Here is an 18,947-nt window from a genome sequence, read left to right on the forward strand (position 1 = left end):
AAGAATGACTTCACTCCACTTCTTCTTCTTCTCATCACAAGATACGTTTCATTGGCTATGGTTTTATTGGCAATAATGTTCCATGATTGTGTTACAACTGTTTTTGTCTTTGCTGACCTTGAAGTGTCCCGTGGAGATGCTTGCACCATCATTGTGTCGCTGAAGCTGCCGTTTGTTGGACTCGTTCCTGTATCCTGTTTTTCTAATGAGGGATATCAGCACTTTGGCACATGCGGTTTCCTGGCAGTATGCTTAAAAAATGATGGTGGAAGAGGTGCAGCTCCACAGAATTGTCCCGCAGCTTTGTAAATTTATTCAAAAATGTTTTGCTAGTGATAATTATGCCAACACCATATTTGGAATTTGTAGCTAATGAGTCTCACTGTTCACATGTATTTTTTTTCTTTTTCAGATTCTGCATATTCTATAGACAACCCTTTCACCACTACCACCAGCAGCGATAACATCCAAATGTACCGTATATATATTTTTCCCTGTTTGCAAAAAATAAAGGAGCCTGTGTGAATGATGCCAGCAGCACAGCAGCACTCCACAACACTGCAACAATACACCTTTGGGGGACGTTTTCAGGGGTGCTGCAGACTCATTATCTTGTCATGTATCATAAAAAGACAGCAAAGGCCAGCGTCGCGGGACCTCTGCCGGTGTGCTCCCTTGCTCCCCGCGCTCGTCCTCTGCCGGACTCTGCTGCAACTTTCCATAAGGAAAAAAAAAAGAAAGCAGACAATGTATTGATTGTCTCCCACTGGTGCGAGGTCTCATTCTGTCCGTCACACTCCCACATAAGTGAGTCTAACACACACACACACGTGCAATAAAGCTGAACAATTGCCACCCTGAAGGGTTTTGCTGTCTGACAGTCCACCTACTGGATGCTCAATTAAAGAGTAAATGTGTTCCGTTTAACTATTAACTAGTAGATTCTGTCAGGGAAAGGTCACTTGGCTCTGCGTCCTCCATGACTTTGTCACTTTCTAGTTTTCATCTCTGGTGCCTAATCTTTGTCAACATTGAGCAAGGAAGTGATAAAACATCACACTTTTACTGGTCTCTGCCACTCAGAGCGACCGCAAAATATTCCCGTTAAACATGAAAGAATGGAGAGGATGGAAATTTTACCGCCCATTTCTCACGCTTTTCAGCTGCGCGGTCACGCTGTTTCCTTTTGTGTTTGTTGATCTCAAATGATCACAATTGACTCACTGGGAACTTTTAATGTGCCCATCTCACTAAATTCTCATTTCACTCTAAACTTTTTTTCATTGGTTTTATTAGTCAACAATGTAATGATCCAACTTTACGGTCTAATAATTTTTAAGTGTGCATGTAAGTCATGCATGCTAGCAGATATTAACATCCTATTGTGTAATTAGCATTTCTTTTATGTGTGTTGGCCATTGGTGCCAAAGGAAGAAATTGACACATTTTGTGGTTACTAAATAACGGTTCGATATTAACATGCACATGCAGATCCAGACACATGTGCAGGGAAAAGTGTTAATTGACCAACCTGCCAGGCAATTATTATCGGTTGACCTCATAACCAAAATGTGTTTCTGATTATCATGCTTCAGAGCGTCTGTTGTCAAGGAAGCAATGTTTTAAACTGTTTAGACAGCACCTTCCACAGTCCACAGGGGACTGTTCTCAGTCAGGCAAAATGTAATCTAAGATAGAAACTAATGGGGAAAAAAAGGGTGAAAGTCAGTTGTTCATTATCGTCTTGAAAAACTGAATTTCATTACAAAATTGTAATTAGATTGACTCGTGAAACGAAAACATGATTTCCATCGAAACTAATTAGATAGCTAGCAGTCCGCCGATCTCTCCAGAATTTGAAGACGCATCCACTTCTCACTCTGCTTAGTTACATTTTCAAGTTGGCATATTGACGTGACAGAAATAAATGTACAACCACATCAAAAAAATGTTTTACCTTTCCAAGTCAACGTGCAGAGAAACCTTCAAGATTGAACCGCCTCCTATTAATTTAAATATGAAAACGTTTTTCTCCTAGGAAATTATTAGAATATTTTCCATGGTCCAATTGTTGACCTAATAAAACCTTTATTAACTGTACAGACATGTGAAAAATCTGATTCTTATCAGTCAAGCGTTTAACATGTTCAAAATTTCTTTGCAACAAGTAAACATCACAGTCTGTGAACATCTTACAAACCCCAAATTCAGAATACATTCGCAAGCATTTACCGCTCAGTGAGATGCCAGCCGATGCCGATATTTGTCAAAATGTCAAATATCGGCACTGGTAATCAGCCCGGCCGATAATCGGTCCATCCCTAATATACACATACTGAAGTTTAAAATAATAATGACTAGTAAAAAATGTCACCTGTGTTTATAGAGCTCTTGTAGTGTGTGGTGTCCTCAAGATGACCAAAGACAACAATACAGCTGGCAAACCAGATTCCGAGTGCCAAGACATTTACGACAGATTGGCAGATTGGATCTGCGGGGTAACTTCAGATGGATATTTATCCTCTTCTCTTCTCACACTCTCTTCTCAATTGACCACACTCCAAACTGTAAAAGCTTTAATGCGCTGAAAATTTGCTTTTTCACTGTATGACAATGCATCAATGTGTAACAGTTATTTCCCCCCCAACCGTAATGACCAAAGACTGAAATTATCATGAGCTTTGTGAGCTGATAGTTCTAGAAGCAACTAGGGTGTGTTTGTCCTAGAGATTATTAACCGCACACTCCCTCGAGATAAACACAGGGATGACAGCATCCTAATAATATTCCACTTTTATCAGGATGCACAAATGTTGCTCTTTTGCGCGTGTTTCCTGAAGCACAAGTTACAGCGCAAACGGGGGCAAACATCAAGTGGTGCAGTAAATTGGAAATTCTTCTCCCCCCCCCATATCTAAATCTTTTGAATTCTCTAGGTCCCCAACGTAATTAGAGTCTCAGGCGAGAAGGGCTCATAGGGGCGCCCGGAGTCACTCTACTCAAATAGAGGGAATGCCCTATGTAAGGCGGTGTCCCACACCCTCTCCATCAATTACCTCCTTACAATTCAAATGAGGTGCTACTCACTGACAGACAGAGTAAGCCCTTTTTAATGCTTTAGATTGGTCAATACTTTTTTTTTTTTTTTTTTTAAATAATACACCCACACGTGTGGAATAAACTATCGATTTTTTTGGAGTATAAATTTGAGCAAATTTGGATTTATTAGGTTTTGAAGTGGGCTGCCTATTGACGTGGGCGGCAGGGGCTTCGCAGGACAGTCTCTACACCGGGTCCTGGGACTCTTAGGGATTTGCGGACTGCACAGGCGTGGAGCCATCAAAAACATCCTGGAGGCTGCTGAGAATGGTGGCTCTGCTTAAGGAGGGGTGGACACGTGCCGTAGTGCCACCTGGACACAAGTCGGGGCCTGATCACCCCTCAGGTGGGTCGCCCGGGTGAGGGTGTCTGACGTAAGACCCGAAACACCCTATGACCCCGGGTCCATCACTGACGATGTGTCCAGGTAGCACCACAAGGTGTATTAAAGTAGTGCTTGACGCAATATATATATATATATATATATATATATATATATATATATATATATATTAGCCGCTACAGCGGCTATTTTAGGACCGACATTAAATTTCATGGACGCAGTTCGTCAATGCTCTTTTAACCACACTTGGGTCATGATATTTTTGTCACCACTATTTTGTGCTTGAAATTGTTTATGTTACTATTCTTTTCCTCACAAATGTCACCAAATATAGTGTGTGCACACGGTTGGACTCAATACTTCCTCATTTTAGGACCTCTTAGCTATTCAATTACCTGCCTGATGTATAATGGCGCACCGAAGGACCCCTTAGCTGTCTTACAATGTGCCTGATGTAAAATAAACAAACTGAGTACTAAACTAATGCTTTTGTAAATGTAACAATAAGGAGCAATTTACAATAGGAGGAAAACATTATCATCGCGGTCTGTCATGCATCCGGAAACAACTTGAGCCTCATACAGTGTCTGATCTGTCCAGACTGGGAAGACATGAGGTGTAGCCACAGTGGCTGCAGGGTGCTTGTTATCTCCCTGCTAGTAGGTGGTGTTTAACAGGCTCTTTAGCTGGCCTCAGGCACAGCATCAAATTCCTTGTCAAATAAGATGAAGTAAACACGGGCAGTTTGGCCTGGGTTAATAGCACTCAAAATAAGGGTCAGATCTTCCATTATGGACCAGTGCTGCCTTATCAAACTAGAAGCAGTCATCTGTCAATCACCTCACTTACCTGCTACCCATCTGAGGAATCTTCAATTAAAAAATGGCACGTGTGTTCAAAGTAGGTCTCTATCAGTGAGAACCAGATTGTTATTACTAATACAGTAGACCCTCCAAGTTGAATGATACAAAAGCTGTATAATTTGAAGTTCAACTATCACAGCTGATTTGACACATATAGACAAACAACCATTAACACTCACGTTCACACCTACGGACAATTTCAAGTCTCAATGAACACACCAACGAGCAATACAATTGAACATTAACTGCGCACACAAATGAATTGTTACTAAATGATACTGACCTAAACAGCATGTAGCTAATAGCATAGGCTAATTGCTAATGGCAAGAATGAAAATGACCAGGGAGCTTGCACATTTTTTTTCTTTGCTGAAAACATCCAGTAGCTGTAGTTTTATTAAACAGAGAGCTTCATACATTAATGATAGGAATGTAAAAAAAAAAAAAAAAATGCCAGTCCAGGGTGTCACTTGCCCTTCACCCAAAGTCAGCTGGGATAGAGTGGATGTTAAAATGTTACTTAAAATCATTTTCATGATGGCAACAGTTTATTCCTAGAATGGATTGTTATGGAAATCCTTTCCACTGTATTTTTTTAATGGGCAAAGATGACATATCTGGGACACATGTCCGAGCTTGAGTTGAAAAAAAAAAAAGGAAGGATAGTTAAAGTGAAACAAAAGCAAGGCCTTGCAAAAGCCAACATTATATCTTCAACCTTTTTTGAACGTATAAGCTCTTCTGTTGGATCTCTTGAAATCCTTATGTCTCTTATTATATCCTGCTGTTTTCCTAGCCATAAGAAAACGCTGAGTGCACTTTCAAGTGGACCCCAGTGATATTATATTCCACTTCTTTCATCCTTCCTCATATCTCTATACCTACCATTCTGCTTTACCTCTTTGTTCTTATTTTCCATTCTTCCTTGGCCCTGTCGCTCTTTTCCAATTTTCCTGTCAATGGGCTGATTCCTTTTATCCAGGAGCATAGCAGATTAACAGATATTGTATCATGGCCAAGACAGGCAAAGCCCCTCTCTGTCCCTGACATCTAATTAATGGTAATCCTCTAATCTGCTGCTTGTAGTGCAGACCCCTTGGTCGCAGTCCCATTGCAGCAACACAAGCGAGTCTGATGAAGGGACAGAATGGGTAGAGAGCAATTTTGCTCACTCTGCAGGTCATAATAGTGGTCGGCGTGGTTGGTTGAAAACACATACAAGAGAATAAGAGACTGTGAGTCATTCCAGGGATTATTCATATTTCATTTGCACTTCACTGTTGTCCATCTCAACTCTGAAAAGAGAAAATGTGAGCGACTCACAGCATGCCTGCCTGCAGGCATTTGTGGCAGATATTTGAATCTCATATTCGGGAAAATATGCTTGTCTGGTGAGAAATGGCATTTGGATTTACAGCAGCGACCCTGTGCTGTAGACACGGATTTAATGAATAACGTGGGTGCGGAAAGCTAATCTTCCCATTTTAATTAACTTAATTAACAGAAATAAATAATCACCTTCAGTCTGTCTTTGCTTGTTAGGCAATAAAACTGGGTATTAAAACCTCATCTTGGTTGTGTCATAACCAATACAAAGTCACATCACAGATGGTGTTTGGATCAGTCGGCACGGCTGTCGCAGACTTTGAACAACGTCGACTCGACGATTGTGTGTATATCTAGTGTTCTGGTGTGACTCAAGAAATTCTCACCTCACAAAAACCCATAGTGAACGTCTGCACTGAGAGGTAAAGTCCTTTCCAAAATGAGGTCTGACAGCTTTTAACTCATTTTTGGGTGCAGAATCCAAAACTGGTCTCTCTATAGGATCCCCGTTTTCTTAAAAAAAAAAAAAATCATAAAAATATCAAATAAACGTGCATGTTTGTAAATAAAAAGATAAAATAGTTACAAGCTTTGAAAATTAAAACAAAACAGCATAAATGAAATAGAACATGGTACACAACGCATGCCCATGGCTAACCCTATTAATTCCTACTATGCTAACTTTCTGTTTGCATTTATTGATTGCAGTGACCTATTGGGAGCAGCTCACACATCTCCCACCACACTGTCTCAATTATGACTGCACAAGCAAGTTGCCGCGTAGCTGTAGATAAGTCCAATTGTAATCAGCTCTTCTTACTACAGTCTTACTACAGCTAATCAGTGGAATTTTGCTTATCTGGAGGGTAAACTGCGAAGAAAAAAAGTGACTGAAATTTTGGAATCAGTACTCCAATTTTACTTTAATCAGCATAAACATTTACAGAGCTACAGATTTTTTTTTTCTTTTAAATTGCTTCCCAGTGTTATTGGGACTTTCACTTCCTTCTTTTTACGAAACCATAAAAATGGAATCAATTTGTTGTAAGGATCAAACTTCCACCATACAAACACCTTTAAGACTTAAATGTGTTTACTTAAATACTTTAAGTTTAAGTATTTGTTACAATCGCTCCCTGATGTTCATGATGCTCACATTGTTTATATTGTTTTAATTTGCATTTTTTACATTTCCATTTCCTTTCTTTAGATAGGAAAAATTTCTTACAGAGGGATTAATGAAGATGTGCATATGTCTGCACGTGTGAACTGTACCTATCTGTAAAAGTGTGAAAAGTTACAAATAAAGAATAAAAACAAAAAAAGTTTAAGTATTGCACTGTGCATCTGGTAATTGGATTAACAATAGCAGGTAATTGTCAAGTAAAATTATACGAGTAATTGTTTTGCATGTAAAACTAATACACAATGCTACATTAGTACCCCCTTAGTGGGGGTGGGGGGGTGGGGGGTGACACAAAAAAACGTGGCACATATTGTGTTGGTACATCTGTCCAAACGTGTAGAACTACTTGGTCAAAAATAACAGAAGAGGGACCTACCCCCATTTGACCCAACGTTCTGGGTTGGTTTGTACAAACAAGCCAATTTATTTTGGATAAAACAACCCCAAAACTTTGGTTGTTTTGAACCAAAACCACCCCAAAACTTTGGTTGTTTTGAACCAAAACAACCAAAGTGCGTGTAGCGGGTTGGTCCAATTTTTGTCCCAGCAGTTTTAAAGGTAACGACTGGGCCATGCTATCTTTTATAGCACAGGGGAGTGGGGACGTAGTTGGCATACAGTAATCCCCTCCTCCAAAAAGTTGCAGTGAAATTGGATATCAGAACAGTATTTTACCTTTAACAAGGTTTGAAGCAACACAGCCTCGTCGATATCCCAACAAAGCTCCACCATCGCACACCCTCCAGAAAAAGGTTGGCTGGCTGGCAGTATCTCAAGTGCATTTTTGAGGGCATCATTTCTTCTAACATTGCTTGCTTTGTTTATGAGCTAAACTTAAAATTTGGTAATGGAAATAAAAAACAAAAAAACATCCACAATGTAAAAGTCAAATTATTATACAGTACAATTGTAACCCTTTTAATCCGGAGGGCACTTAAATGCACCTCAGTTGAGAATCTCTGCTCTATGTGATATGCGTTGTACCATTACTCCCTCTATTTTATTATCACTGGTAGGCTTGTGAAATAAACACCTACCTTACACAGCCTTATCAATTCATAAGTTCAATTGTTCAACTGCAAAACAATTTAAAGTCTGTGGGCCCGTTCTACTATTATTTAGGTAGTTTAATGATCAATATGAGAGCAGCCTTTTTACTTTCTGCCATGCACAAAGTCATCATCCTTTACAAGCACAGACACACTGAAAGGTGCCGGACCATTTACAAGGGCAAAAAGACAAAGAGGACAATAGAACCTTACCTATGCATTTCCCTAGCAAATGCCTGCTGACCCACAGACTGGCACACAAGGCAGTTTGTGTACGTGTATGTACACACACACACCCACAGGAGCGGAGTGTGTTTGAAGACTTGTAGACAGCGATGGTGATGAATGAATCAGGCACGGGGCCCCGACATCGTAGGTGTCTGTGTCTTAATCATCCTTTCACCGTGTTTCATTAACTCCTGATAGCTTCCGATGAATGGCCTGGCCCTGGGTGTCCCGGCCCCCGACAGGCTGGGCTAATCGATCCCGTCCACCTCAAGCACTCCCCCTGCCCCTCGCTTTTCCCCACTGGCAGGTGTGTGTCCGTCAGGTTGTTAAAAATGCGATGCTCACCAGCACAGCCTGCTCCAGAATTCATTAACCTACATTTGAAGGATAATTCAGTCACCAGTCGCCGGCCATATGCGCTTTGATTGCTGGACTCTTTCCACTGCCGGGATTTAGTGCAAAGCAATGGGGCGGTTTAATAGCACGTGCAGATGGCCTCTGGCACTTTTTCATTCTTACTACCGTCTTCTCCTTATCTCATCTGGGAATGCTGAACTTATGTTGCACTCTTAAGATGCTACACTTTATGGTAATATACGATAAATCCCCACAAATATGGTGGCGGTTATTCTAATGAAGTCGTAGTTCCAATTAGATAGCGTGGCTCGGATTCCCCACACAGTTCCAGCCCATTATACTGTTATGTAACAGGAGTAACATGCAATTTCTAATCTGCTTTACTTGCATAATGTGGAAAGATAATGTTAGGAGGGAAGGAAACTTTACCTGGGCGAGCTATCTTCTTTTAGAATATCACCTTCCTTGCTTTGCTTGATTGTAAACACGGCACCTGAGGGCGGCGGAGGCTGTGTCAGCTAAAATACAAACAGGGCAATGCAGTAGTCAGCAGCCGTGTTTTGCAGGATACTAAGCCAAAATTAATGAAAAAAATGTTCATGAAGAACTAAATTATACTCCAATTTGCAGACAATGCCGCAGACTGAGGCGGAGAATACTTTATTATGTTTGGGCTTGGCACCGGCACACGAGTTTTCAGCGTGATGTGGAGAAGTGAGCTGCCAAAATAGAAAAAGAAGAGACGGAAAGCTGCCAGCTGGGTCTGCAAGAGTCACTCAGCACTTGAGAATCACAAAAGTCACAGATTCAACATTCCTCTCTTGTACTGTAAAAGTCATTTTGAGAGAGGCAGTGCAGTGCCGGTTGCAAACCCGGGACAGATGGTTAATATGGAACGTTGCTTGCCAACAAATTACTGGAGAGCTTTCAGATCGCTCTTGAGCAAGGCATCTTCAGAATATCAGGAGAAATTCCTCTTGGAAATTATTAATAATCAGATTTATCAATTCATTTTCATGTGTCTCTTAATTCAAAATAAGAACTCTCTAAACAGTGTACTGTAAAACCTAGACTAAAAACAGTTTTTTAAATATACTTGGATTCAAGCCATTTTGAAGTCACCATATTATATAAACTGCCAGTGCATGGCAGGAGACCTGCACTGTGGTCTATTGTTGTGAACTGATATCTGATGCACCTTCAATAAAGATGACAAGATGAAAGTGAAAACCTCATTTCACCCAGAATCAAAACATTAATTGGGGGTTTGCTTTTACTTTTTTTTTTACAATAGTTATTATGAAAACAGAATGATAGATGTAAGCAAAACGACAAGCTATCTACTGGAAGTCAGCATGAAGAAATCACAGTATGTTACCTAATTTGAGTGTTTTTCCTCTCTTCCGATCAAAAGCGATTGTCGGATGTCTCACAATGATTGATCTATCAACCCTGTCAAGAGTCAAGAATTTTGTTACTATTCAATTATTGATCGCAAATCCATGTGTGTTGTCATAGCATAGTTCGCTCAAGCCAAGGACTCCATCATTTTGTTATAAAAGGAACAATACCTCATTAGCACGTTTAGCATAAATACAGTTTATAACGGAGGCATTTTCCACCCAGTACTTCAACGGAATGAATACGACAAGGAGAAAAGTTTGCAGCTACAGTTCAGCCAGCCTAGCTTCTTCCATTACTACAGTACGATTTTCTTCATTTGTATTTTTGGCATTCTGGATAGTTGGGATGTAACGATTTCCAAACATCACAATACAATATTATCACAATATGAAGCTCACAATACGATAATTATCACGATATTGTGGGGAGGTTGGCGATATAGAAACCTAATACACCTACTTACTAATGCGCGCATACAGTGAGTTCCTCCACATATTGACTTCTGTTCACAAGCATACTAGGTTCCCCTTTATCTGACAATTAGCGTGGATTTTAAACAATAGAAGGGCAAAACATGCTTTATTAAAATTAACCTGCACTAAAAAACTAGCCACCAGGGGGTGATATAACTGCACAAAAAACGGAAATCAAATTGTCTTTTTTTTAACAGATGTGCGGCTTTTAACTCATTCACTTCCAGCCATTTTCACAGAAGCAATCCCCTTCATTCCCGGCTGTTTTACTGGATTTTGACGGATTTTGCAAGGCCCACAGAATATTTGTGTTTTATTGTACATATTATTTATATGGAACCTACCAAAAGAAGGATTATTATTATTAAGTATATTTGTATCTGTTTCCGTTTTGCAGCAATTAGCATTAGAATATAGCTAAGTTTCATCATTGATCACAAATCTATCGAAGTAATAAGCTTTATTTCAACATGGACCCCGGTGGATCTCTTATGCTCTGCTGCCACCTGCTGGCCGTTTGTGTAATAACTATAATTTCTTCAACCGTTCTTTGCAGTTGAGTGGCTGCATCAAAGCTTTCCGTCACTCTAGCACACAAAAACGTATAAATACGTCTTTGGGAAACTTAAAACGTTTAAAATTGAACATATTTTTACATTTTTGGTAGCAAATGAGTTAATATCGTGATATGATGACGATGATATTGTGGCCGTTTTAGTATCGCAATATCACAATATTGCAATTATTGTCCCCTACTTGGACAGCCTGTGGCACCATGTCGCCTCTCACAGGTCAGTTTTGGTATAGTATGAACTGTGATTGTTGGTAGCAATATTTTCATGTGAGTGGTGTGCAATGTTGATTTGATTGAGCATGTCAATTAAAAAATCTGTATGTTTCCTCATTTTCCCATATATATGAATGTGACTGTGAATAATTGTCTATATGTGCCCTGCAAGTGGCTGGCAAACAACCCACGCCTCTCACGCCAAGTCAGCTGAATAGACTCCAGCTAATCCATGACCCAAATGTGCTATAGCAATGAAATGATGGAAGCATTGCCTTTACAGTAAATAAAAGCGATATGATGATGACACTTTTAGTTCTGGAACAAATTCTTCCAAATATAATTCATCTCAATATGAGATTTTGCTTTGATAGGCAACCAGATGGAAGGGAAGCATCACATCGCAGATTTGTGGCAACAACAGAAAACCCATTAGCAACTAACTTCGAAGGGAATCTGTTTTGGACTTAATGTCATTCTGACTCTACATATGAGAAACCAACACTTGTTGTCACAATCTCAAACTGCTCCAAAAAAGGAAATACTGTTTTTCCTAATCTGCATGCAAACCTGCCTCCAAACACAATAGGAGGTCAACCATCATTCCCAAAATGGATTTCCTCTCCCTTCAGGGCACGACTGGATCTGATGTTGAAGAATGAACAATGACGTTTGGTGTAAACTTGTGACGCTTTTCTTTCTATGAGCTGCTGTTCCCGTGCTGCACTTTTGCCCCATATTACAAGGTGGAAAATGACTTCATCTGAACTTCAGACAAATTGAACATGTCCTAATTTCCCCAAAACTTGCAGATGAACTACAAAGAAATCACTTATAAGTTAACTTGGTGAGGCGAAAAGATGAAGATAAAGAATAGAAGATTCAAAAATAGAGTGTGAAGGAAGAAACAAAAGCATGTTAAAAAAAAAGAAGATAAAATAAGCTCCATCTTCATTTCTGCTATCGTCACCTTGTGTTTCACTTGAGTTTTCTCTCATTATCACTCCCCTCGGTTCTGCTTGTTAGGTTTGTGTTCACTGCTGGTCTCATTGCTAAAATCCAGGTGTTGTGCAGGGTCATTGAGGGTATGATGAAGATCAACGCTGGCTTGTGTGCTCCTTTTAGGGCGCACAGAAGCGTATGGCAGGGTTCCTTCAAGAAATGAGTTTCAGGTTTAAAAAACCCCCAACAATAATACATAAGATGATGATGTTATTTTAATTAATGACCAGACCAGAAAGATTTCAGCGCCTTAACAGAAATAACTGAAAAATATTCTGTGGTGTTTAACAAAGTAGAAATAGTTGAACTCTCAAATGTCATATAGTGGCAGAGTTTCTGCTCTCTTTGGACACTGTTGAAGAAAATGATTTTTTCCTCCGCGTGTTCGTTTTCTTTCGGGTAGTGATAATGTTGGTTATCCGAATGCAGGCTGGAGATCGATGAACAGTTGCTTCGAAGCTTTTATTTCTACAGAATATTCCGGGCACAAGTGAGTTCCAAAACAATGGCTGCAGCCTCTCACAAGTGCGAAGATTTCAGAGGACTTACAACATTCTTATACTATCTTGAAGGGCGGTACCACAAAGCCCCCAGCAAACAGCCCACCCGGACATGAGATACTTTAAAGACATCATATTAACACATTGACTTCAACCACAGACAAATGGTCTATTGTTGTGGAAATAGAGGAGGCCCCCCAGACATGCCGGCAGAAATCGCGACAACACTCACAAAGACACATCCACAGATAAAAGTTCTACTGAGCAAATAGGGAAATTAAAACAGTTATGACTAAATCTGAGCAGAAGACCCTCTTCAACACATATCGCTACAGAGCAAAATAGTGAAAAAAAGAACATGTCATCATTTGCATTGGAGGTCACAGTCGGTCTTGTTCTTACCCAGGGATGAGGGGTGCTGGTCTTATCCACCTGGACAGCAGGACAGCAACTTTTAGAATCCAGTTGGTTGAGATGTACCTCACAGGACCTTTGGTCTTCGTGTGGCACGATATGGCCCGCGGCATTTTCAGGTGTGATAGCAACCTGGGGCAGGATGCTTCTCTGTTTAGAGCTGATTTTATATTTTCAAAGTTACGTTGGTAACCTTGTTTTGATCGGGGTGTTTTTTTGAGTCCTCAGGGCTAAGACTGTTAAAGCGCTGTATACTGATTGCGAAGATCCAGGCTTAACATTGGCTGCAACTCCATACCAGGATTGATGGTGCCGCTATGCAAAGCTGTCTTTATTGAATTGTTTTTATTCAAATATAATAAATAGTAGCCGCAGTGTGGCCAGCACTCACTGATGCCCACAAGATAAAGTTTGATCTGTTGGCCAGGTTGAGAGGAGTCGGGAACTCTGGAAGAAAAAAGACTCTTCAGCAGATATGAACCTCAAGCCGTCCCTGCAGATGATTTTCCTGATCTCTACCTTCGGTTTAGTGTAGGAGAATAAAAGCTTTCTTCACTCTTCTTACCTATCTTTTGAACCCTTTTAAGTCAGCTTTTTCTGGCCTTGTGTTTATTTTTCTGGTCATATACAAGAAACATGACAAATTTAAGTGCCAGCTCTTATTTCTCTTATTTTTTTCGGCATTCAGGGAAGCCAAGTTGGCTATTTATATTAGTCGAAGAGACAAATGGCACTCTGGACGTTACATGAAGATGAGGTAAAAAGGCTTTGTTCCTATAAGACCGCAGAAAATGTGAATATTTTGGGGGATGGTGTGGGGGGTAAGGAGAAGATGGAAGTTCAGTGCTAATCTTGGCTGAGTTTGGTTGTTCTGATAAAGTTGTAGCAATGTATTTTTATTTTTTTTATTTTATTATTATTATTTTTTTGTTTTGTAAATAAAGTATTTTTCTTAAAAAAATATATACCAAAAAAAAATCTTCTGCTTCTTCTTTACCAATTTCTGTTTCAATCCAGTACGAGTAAAAGTGGCTAAAAATCATTGTTTGATTGTGGCTGTCCCAAAAGGCAACTTTATAGCGAACAAAGGAGCAGCTCAAATAACTCTTGATGAGATGGGGGACGTTGCTTTTAGGACTGCGTTGCCCCCACTAAGGAACATTATTACTGCGTTATTGATTTACAAAACTTAAGTAGTGCTTACCATTAATAAGTCATGAATCCCTTTCTCACTTCTTCAGTGAAAACGGTTTGTTATCAGTAATCATTCCTAATGGATTACTCAAATATACCGTATGCTGCAATGCTAATCAAACATCCAAAGTTGGGAAAGTGGATGAAAAGTGACGTACGTCAATGCATCACAAAGAAAAACTCCAAGTGTGGAATTACTGACATTCTGGTGACATTTGGTGTGTCAGTGGCATTTTGTAAGACATATGAGCAGGTAGCACAGTTTGCGTCATATCTAACACAAAATACCGCTGAAGCATTTAGCATTTAACACGAGACATTTTTTTTTACTCAATGCATATTTTTTTTGCAACAAAATGAGCTTCATTACTCTTGTTTTTATCGGACTTCTTTTAAAACTCAAGGAGCGGTTTATAGTGAGTGAAATCTACAGGAAACACCAACCTTGCCTTGCGGATTCTCCTCTCGTGGCTCCCCGTACATCCATCAGGAAGTGCTCCAGTGGAGCGCGCCCGGCCTTACAATTGTCCTCATAAATTGTGTGTGTGTCGGGGTGCAGAAGGGCTAAGTGAGCAGTAAATAACAAGAAGCCTGGCTGCCATCCGCTCCACCATGGCCGCCTTTCCTGATGCTGTTTGGCCACGCAAGATTACCCAGAATTCCCCAGGAGGGGTGTCTTCTTCCTGCGTGTGATGAATGGTCAAGATGGAGGGTGAACGCGCCTCGGCCGCCCTACATCTGACACCGTTCAGGTGAGGTCCCGGAACCTTGACATTTGAAATTGATGAGTGTCTTTACTCCGCAAAAAACAAAACTACAGTCTGTATCCACCCTTGTATAATAACAGATCACTCTTTCAGATATCTTTAACTGCCTCCATTCTTCATTGTCACTCCTTTTTGTCCTGATCCCACTCACTTTGTTTTTCTTCGCTATTGCCCTTTTTCGATTTTTCCTCGCCTGCCTATTCTCAGTCCCTGTATTGACTCTGCATTCATAACTGCCTCCAGTACTTGCCTGCATTTCAGCGGCAATTTCATTTGCAGTCCCACATGGGATGTCCCTCCCGCTCTCATAGCCCAAAAGGCTAATACAAAACATTAAACCAGCGAATGCCACTCACTATAATTTGATCACAAATAATAACATGTAATTGTGCTCCATCAATAACGCCAGATAACCTTTCTCTGGCAGCTAATTCTTAGAACGTTCCCCTTGCCTTGCAACTTCTTCTGTGCTTGTACGCATTTCACCTTGATTATCAATATCATTGCATTGCTACAGCTTGGTGAAACTTTCTTTTCTGCATAATCTGCAAGGCAGCATATTTCTGCAAACAATAGCCATGCTGAAACAGTTTCTCGGATAATCTCTGGCCGCGCCATTTGAACAAATATACATTTCTCCCAAAATAAGCAATTCTCTTTTCCCCTTGAAAAAACAATAAAATGTGAAATGGCAACAATGTTAGTAGAGTTAGTAGACTGTTGTTGACGCAGATACTAAAAAGTTAACTGTGGTGTTGGCTAAGAGACATAAAAATGCTTCTGGTTAATTAAAAAGTGTGGATGGAGTCTTACCTGTTGTTAATTACATCGTATTAACTCATTCACTGCCATTGATGGCTATAGACGTCAAAAATTCATTTGAACTATTTCTATTAGTTTAACTTTTTTTCTTCACTTTTGCTAACATGGGTATGAAAACCTAGACTTTTTTCTTATTGTAAATTTAGAACAGATATCAAATTTGTGATTGATCGTTAGTTAAGTAGTGAATTTAAAAATTGTAATCGCCTGACGCCCCTAATTTAAAAAAAAGGGGTGTCACACAATTACAATTTTTTATCGTAATTAATCACACGATTTCAATAGTTGACTCACGATTACTCACAAATTTTATATCTGTTATAAATTTACAATAAAAAAATTATCTTGGTTTTCATAAAAAATGAAATGAAATGAAAAATAAAGTTAAAGTAATAGAAATAGTGCACATGAATTTTTGACGTCTATAGTCGTCATTGGCAGTGAATGAGTTAAAGATGATCCCATATTACTTGGGGACACGTTTTGTTTTGTTTTTTTTGTAATTATTTGCCTTCCAATTTTCCCTGCACTCGCCAGTGCATTTGGATATGCACAAAGTGTGCGTCTGTCGAACCGTCTTAGATCCTTGTAATTTCTCTATAATAGTCATTTTGATTTAAACCCAGTTTCAGAAACAGTTATTGAACAATAAAGTGCATCATGGAAATGCATTTGGAGAAACAAACCTAATCCTAAATGGCAGAAGGTACAGAATTAATTTTATTTTGTAACATTTTTGGTTGACGGTGTGCCATGAGCTTTTTTTTTTTTTTATGTGAGCACTGAGTCAATAAATTCAGCATATTGTACATGCTTTTGTTTTTTAATTCATCATAACATGGTAGATGTTTGGTGAGGCACAGATGCTCCATTGAGTTCAATCATAAGTAGCACACATATAAAAGTTCATTTTTGGAATTTTGAGTTTTTTCAACACCATGCAATTGTCTCTCTCAGCGTGCTGCAGGGGCTTCTTTGCCTTCCAAATGTTGGCAGCTGTAAAACAAAAGATGAATGGGTTCAAACTGGGATGTGCCGCTTGTTTGTGAAAATATTCTAAACATAGCTTATGTAAAGGGGCTGAGCTGGAAGATTCCTACATCCCTCGCTCGCATCTTTGTGCTTATGAATGGGAGAGAACATTGCGTCAAACTACATATTAGAAACGATAAACTGTCAAATTTTGGCACAGCGTTTGACAATTGTCTCCCAGGAGAAAGAAGCGGCAAGCAGAAATACTAAATAAGAGTCATCTGCGTCTCTCTTAAACCTACTTTACTGTGCCATACTCGATGAAATCATCACATAAAAGCTTGCTTTACTGCTTTAGCGCCTTTGTACGGGGATAAAATGTCCGTAGATATCTTTATAGGCACTACATATCACATATAGATCAATGCAGTATTTAATAGTTTGACGTGTTACCTTTTTAAGAATATCGATTTCCACTATGTTCTGCATGAGGGCTCAATTTGGAGAGTATTGACTGTGGTGTTGTGATGATATGGTGAAGGCGGGACGGTGACGCCTCAGGCTCCAGGCAGACGCACTCAGTGCCGCGGTCACTGACCTTTTTGACCTTCTCACTATAATACTGTAATGTATGTCGCTTGCTTTTGTGTTAACAAAACCAAGCCATCTCAGCTTGAACCAGAGTTATTATAGTTTGGGAATTTTTCATTTTTAGTTAGTTTTTATTTCATTTTGAGCTTTTTTTAAAATTTAATTTAGTTAGTTTTAATTAGTTTTCAGGGTGGTTCTGTTTTTATTAGTTTTAATTATTTCATAAATGCTTAGTTTTAGTTTTGGTATTAGATGTATTTTTAAAATTTTTAAATTTTTAAATTTTTAAATTTTTAAATTTTTAAATTTTTAAATTTTTAAATTTTTAAATTTTTAAATTTTCAAATTTTTACATTTTTACATTTTTACATTTTTAAATTTTTAAATTTTTAAATTTTAAATTTTTTTCATTTTTAAATTTTTAAATTTTTACATTTTAAATTTTTACATTTTTACATTTTTACATTTTAAATCTTAAAATTTAATTTTTTTAATTAATTATTTTTTTTTTATTTTTATTTTTTTTTTATGTCTATTAAGGGGTGGCGTGGCTCAGTGGTGTGGAGGCAGGTTGTGGGTTACATCCCATGCCATTGTGACCATGTCCAAGTATCCTTGAGCAAGATACTGAACCCCCAATTGCTCCTGTTGCTGCATCATCAGCAGGTGAATGGGTAGTTGAATGTAAAGCGGTTTGAGGGTCTTGTAAGGTGGAAAAGCGCTGTATAAATGAAGTACCAAGATGAGGAGAATGTTGAGAAGCAATGTTAGTTATACCATTTTACTCTTACTTGAAGTTTTGTTGTTTTTTTAATCACATTTTCTAAATGTGCAGATGTCAATTTTATATTTATGTACATTGAATGTGCACTTTACTGCCTTACAAAAATACAGTAAAAATAATAATAATAATAACAATTATTATTATTATTATTATTATTATTATTATGTGTAATTACTTATTTTAATGTGACTCGCTGCTGCTATTGAGAAATGCAACCAATATGAAATTGAATTGTATTTTACAGTGGCAATAAAACTTTTGATCTTATCTTAAGGTGATATCACACAAAAACATTCCTCAAAAAGTGTTTGTTTTTTTCCTCCAAACAAACAGTTCAATTTCTACGAAACATGTTATCCAATTTTCACAATTTTTGGTGCATTGTACTCAAGTTGAAGTGACCAGACTTTACATTTTGGCAAATTTTTATTTTTGGGAAATCTTGTTACGTTGCTTATTTGATTCATTCTCACATCAATCCGAAAATTTTAATGTGTCACCTAGCATCTAATTTCGAGCCATCACTAATTTGTGTACATCAAAGGTTTTTTGCTTTTTTTGTTTTTGCATTTCCGTTGACTTTTTGTGTGCATATCTTTCACAAGCAAGACTAATAGTGCCACGAAATGCAATCAGTTATACAGGGATCACTGGTACAATGACTTTATAATTTCATTATCAAAGGGTATTTACAGTAATTAGCAGTATAGCCACACTGATGCCACTTGATTCTGTATAAGTCACTGGTTCTCAGGCTTTAGGCTATGAGTTGCCATCCATCTCTCT

The sequence above is a fragment of the Vanacampus margaritifer genome, chromosome 12 (assembly GCF_051991255.1).
Source record: "Vanacampus margaritifer isolate UIUO_Vmar chromosome 12, RoL_Vmar_1.0, whole genome shotgun sequence".
In the NCBI taxonomy this organism is placed as follows: Eukaryota; Metazoa; Chordata; class Actinopteri; order Syngnathiformes; family Syngnathidae; genus Vanacampus; species Vanacampus margaritifer.